Here is a 6,069-nt window from a genome sequence, read left to right as displayed (position 1 = left end):
CTGACACGGAATGAATGTGTTCTAATGAACTTAAAATTTTTGTTTTCTCTTAGAGCAATTCACTATGCTGTTGTATATTAATCCTCTCAAAAAAATGTTTGAAGAAATTTTCTTTTTATTTATGAAATTTCAAATGAGAAAAATTAAACCCAATTTTTTAATCACATCCCCCTTTCCCTTATTCCAAAACTAATCTCAATTAAAATTTTCTAATGGAGTTTGCAACAATAACTACTCATTTAAATACATCATAAAATATTAAGATGTAAAAAAACTGCTTGTTATCACTGAATTTGCAAAGATCATTTAAATTCATCAGTTGGTAGTAAAAAGTGAATATACATTGTATATTGTATATAACAAAGATTTAAGTTGATTCTGGACAAAGAAAGATAACTCCAATTAAAAAAATTCTTGCAATAAGATATTTCTTGCTTACTATTCTGGACAAAGAAAGATAACTCTAATTAATAAAAAAATTTGCTATTTCACAATATTGTGAAATTAGATATTTCTTGCCATTGCACAATACTGTGCAATTGAAAAGACTTGCTATTGCACAATACTTAATATAATAATTTTAGATCCTGATTTGGACCAACTTGAAAACTGGGCCCATAATCAAAAATCTAAATACATGTTTAGATTCAGCATATCAAAGAGGCCCAAGAATTTAATTTTTGTTAAAATCAAACTTAGTTTAATTATGGACCCTTTAGACTTTAATGTAGGCCAATTTGAAAACGGGACCAAAAATGAAGAATCTACATACACAGTTAGATTTGGCATATCAAAGAACCCTATTTATTCAATTTTTGATGAAATCAAATAAAGTTTAATTTTGGACCCAGATTTGGACCAACTTGAAAACTGGGCCAATAATCAAGAATCTAAGTACATTTTTAGATTCAACATATCAAAGAACCCAACCGATTCATTTTTTGTCAAAATCAAACTAAGTTTAATTTTGGACCCTTTGGACCTTAATGTAGACCAATTTGAAAACATGACCAAAAGTTAAGAATCTACATACACAGTTAGATTCGGCATATCAAAGAACCCCAATTATTCAATTTTGATGAAATCAAACAAAGTTTAATTTTGGACCCTTTTGGGCCCCTATTTCCTAAAATGTTGGGACCAAAACTCACAAAATCAATACCAACCTTCCTTTTATGGTCATATACCTTGTGTTAAAATTTCATAGATTTCTATTCACTTTTACTAAAGTTAGAGTGCATACTAAAAGTATTCGGACGACGACGACGCAGACGACGACGCCAACGTGATAGCAATATACGACGAAATTTTTTTCAAAATTTGCGGTCGTATAAAAACAAACAACTCAACGTTAAAATGCAACACACACAGAAACGAACAATATTATAACAATGGCCATCTTCCTGACTTGGTACAGGACACATTTAAAGGGGAATAAAAGTGGTGGGTTGAACCTGGTTTTATGGCATGCCAAACCTCGCACTTTAATGGCAAAGTTAAATATAACATTGAAATGACAACATAATATTACAGGACTACAATACAAATAAATAGGAGAACATATTAGACACAGAAAAACATGATAAATAGATAACAAAAAGCATCAGGTTTAAAATTCAATACGCCAAAAACGCGCCTTGTCCACACAAGACTCACCAGTGACGCCCAGATATAAAAGATCGAAAGTGAAAAAAGTACAAAGTTATACAGCACTGAAGATCAAAAGTTGAAAAGGTTTTTTTTCCAAATACGGCATTATTTTTATGCCCGGGATAAGAACACTATTATATAGAACGATTCATGCTATTGCAAACAGTAAATTTTAACAAATGAATGTGTATATATGTCTCTGGTATCATTATTGGAGAATAACGGGGATTGCTTCCCTTACAACATGTCGAGTTTGTGAAAAAGTTGGGCGATTAGGTGTTGGGAGATTTTCCAGTGGGGCGATTTGTCATGGATTCGTTGTAAGTATGTAAGTCGAACATCTATATGAATTCCGATAGTGAGGTTGCAACGATTAAACTGTATCCTCGCAGCTCTCAAGGGGTACCCCGAATAACGATGGAATCAACGTTAAACCATACAATTAAACGGAACTAAAACCAACTTTTAGTCAAGTGGGCGGTTAAGCTAGATATAGAACCACTTAACCAGAAAATATCTGTACCAAGTCAGGAAATTGCAGCTTATTTTTTTATTTGTTACGTTGATAGATAGCATTTGATTTTTTTCAGTGTTCATGGATTTCGTTTTTTTATTTTGTCTTTGAGTTCGGTAGGTTTGTTTTACATTTTGGATTAGGTTTATAAACTTAATAGTTGTAGGAAGTGAAAGAATAAATGATTGCAATCGAAACCATGAAAATGGAGACTGTTCATATAAACACATGACAAAAAGCACTTGATCTTTAATTTTTCATGGTGCAAACTATATAGCAATTGCAAGTCAGTATGAGAAATGAAGGTGTGGAAAACTGATTATTTGAGAGAAAAAAGTGTGGACAACTGATTATGTGAGTGAAGACCATGCCTCTCATATAACCATCTCACATATTACCAAATTTGAACGTGATCTGCAATTTGTCATAATAAAACCATATAACAATTATCACATAACGAACTTTAAGCATGACGAAAAAAAGTGTGGGCAACTGATTATTTGAGTGATGACCATAACTCTACTTAAAATCATAAGACCGGAACAAAATTTAAACTTGATCGTGAACTTGTCATGATATAACTATATACTAAACATCAAATCAATCTCTTCCAATCATGAAGAAAACATGTGTGGAAAACTGATTTGACAAACTGATGGATCGACAGACAGACACACGGAGTACAAACAAAAAAACTCCCTTGGACTTTGTTGGTTGGGGATTATAATAAGCAATACCAACACTCAATTTTTGTTTGGTTTGTTTTATTATCTAAATCAAATAACTATAAAAGTTCTTTATAAAAAATCAAATAAATTAACAATTGGTCCTCAATCATCAGCAACAAATAAAATTGTGACAATTCATAAACATGTTAAAATATGAAAATCTTTATGAAAATATGTTTCTTGTTTACATGAAGTAAATTTGTCTTAACTGAATATGCAAACAAAAACATATTATGAATATATACAAAACAATTGCATGTAAAGTATACATAATAGAAATGCATGTCATGAACACAACAATAGTATATCCTACCTTGTATCATATATCAAAAAGAACTGGAAATATAGCACAAATCATAGTTAGACGGTCTAATTGATATGGGGTTGCAACTAAAGAGCTGCATGTACCAATTAATGTCACAATAACCTATTATGTATGTTTCGGTTGATCGCCAAATTTTGTCATAATATAACAGAACAATATACAACTGCCATACAACGGAAGGGATAGCTAGTTATTAAAAAACTATGCCTGTACCAAGCTATGACAGAATGGTCTGAATATTAAGTGTTCAATCTCGTAATCCTTGTATCTATGATGAGTTTATTTAGATCTAGAATTAACAGTAAACACTACTAATACTGAGGAGGAGGACAAAAGAGTTAATAATATTCATGTGCTAATCATGAAAATATAAATCTATTTCAGCACTAATGATGTTGCATGATTGCACCAAACAGATGACAAGATACACAATGTATTATACAGGACACTTTCAATTATGAAATTCATTTCAAGTCAACATGGTCAAGATAAAAATTAAAACAAATTCTTGTCATGTTTGTATATCATATTCTGTTAAAACTATTAACCATTATTTTAAACAGTTACAATTGTCATAGTATGTTCTTTCATTAAAAAAACACAATTTGTCTTCCATCAATATGTTTTCCAATCAGATATGTCATTTATGTGTTTATACACACTTTAATAAGGTAAATGCAGATAAAATTTCCTCTTGGTTACTTAGTGACTAGTATTAACAACAAATGCAATGTGGCATTTTACATCAAATATGAAGGTTAAATTGAGAATAGAAATGGAAAATGTGCCCAAGAGACAACAACCCACCCATAAAGCAGACAACAGCAGAATGTCACCAACAGGTCTTCAATGTAGCAAGAAATTCCCGCACCCAGACATGCCAGAGGCGTCCTTCATCTGGCCCCTTAACATATATACTAGTTTTTTTTTTTAGGTCAAAATTTGGTAAAACTTCAAATCATTTGGTCAACTTTCATAAATATTCTCCATTGTTGACCTTTTTGAGCGGGGATAGGAGGGGTCCTGGTCACGAAATCCCGGGCTTAAAAACACAAAATCCGGAAATCCCAGGTTTAAAAATACTAAATCCAGAGGTCCTGAAATCTGAAAAATAAATTCCCTGATCCCAAAAGGGTCAATCCTGAAATTCTGAGCTTAAAAACACCTTAAACCTGGAGTCCCGATAAAGGTCATTTCCCCCTTCTTCTTGGGGTGTGAATGTGAACACTTTATCTAAATAGCTTGTCAAAAATAGGTATTTTTTGTCTTAGTATCATAAATGTCTGTTCTTCAACCCGAAAAAAGGTTTTTATCTGGGATAAAATGGGACAAGAGTTGACTTTTACCGAATTTACACCTTTCAATCGTATATATAGAGAATAATACATGGCAAAATTCGTATCATATGTCGTATCATCCCAAGGGTCTTTAGGCCCGAGGGATGATATTGGTTGAGGGTGATATGTCATATGACACGGATTTTGACATGTATTATATGCTTTATCATATATTTTAACAGGAGAGTATTATATTATATGAGCTGTTTTCTGATCCATAGAACTGGGTTACCTTAAGCTTCCGTTCTGCTTTTGTCTTGTTTCAAAGCCTTAAAATAACTGCTCAATTATTTATACAAAGCACCTGGGTTATCTTACAATCTGTTGTTTTAAAAATATTTTGTTTATAATGGTATTTATTTGAGTGTTTTGTATTTTTTATAGTTGCATTTAGTGTGCCAAAAAAGATGTTGTGTGAAAACTTGATGTTTGTGACGTCACATACAATATGAAACAATGACGTCATTCAAAAAAATGACCTATTTTGAGGAATTTTATTCTTAAGCAAAAAAAAAACCCCAAAAACTGACTTCATGTAAAAAAAAAAAAAAAAAAAAAAAGGTGTACGATACAGGTTTTACCATGCGATACGGGGTATGCGATACAGGGTATGCGATACAGACTGGAAAAACGAACCTTTATAGGATAAAGAATATGACATCATGATGATTATGGTTACAAAACAAGTATCTATTTCCCGACAATATATCCTAAATTTTGATTTGAGGAATAAACACCTGAAGTATATTTCATGGTCTTGTAACTACTTCATTAGCATACTTAACATGATAAATATTTTAGCATCAATCTTTTTGCAGAGTGACAGGTATTAAAACTAGGTAAAAATATTTATATTTGTGAATTGAAAAAAGAAATATGTATACAAGTAATTTGAACATGATAAAAAAAAAACGTGTTTCCTTAATACAATTGCAACCAACATGACCAAGAAAAGGCATAGTTAAGGTGGTACCTAATACAACAGGGAGATAACTTTGTAAAAACAGCAGAACGTTTAAAAGACGTTACGTTGTTAAGAGAATATTTAGCTTCTCAATGATCAAAATAAGTTTTTGTCAAACTGCTATATAACCAGTGTAATTTTTCTGACAAAACGGTTGGTTCAAAGTTTTTCAAAAATTATTTTTGTTGAAGGGCCAAAATAAACATGATAAATACTTTGACAAAATTTTATGAAAATTAAACAAGCAAAATTCATTTTAGAAAAAGTGTTGGGTACCACCCTAATATTATATATATCTAAAAAAAAAAAAAAAGAGTAAAAAAAAGAGACATTGTAAGTCATGACAGGAATAACAAAATGATTCAGGGAAAATCCCTCTTACTGGTAATGAGTAATTTACTGCGTAACAGGTTGATCATAGATAGTCAGGATTCATTTGTATGCCCAATTGAAGGTTATTACATTCTGATATCTAAACTTTTCTCTATGAAAGTGTTTAAAAAAGTTATAATTTAAATAAAAAATAATTTGCAACCCTGATGACACTATTC

The sequence above is a fragment of the Mytilus trossulus genome, chromosome 5, assembly GCF_036588685.1.
Source record: "Mytilus trossulus isolate FHL-02 chromosome 5, PNRI_Mtr1.1.1.hap1, whole genome shotgun sequence".
In the NCBI taxonomy this organism is placed as follows: Eukaryota; Metazoa; Mollusca; class Bivalvia; order Mytilida; family Mytilidae; genus Mytilus; species Mytilus trossulus.
The sequence above is the reverse complement of the archived record's forward strand: the minus strand, read 5'-3'. Positions refer to the sequence as shown.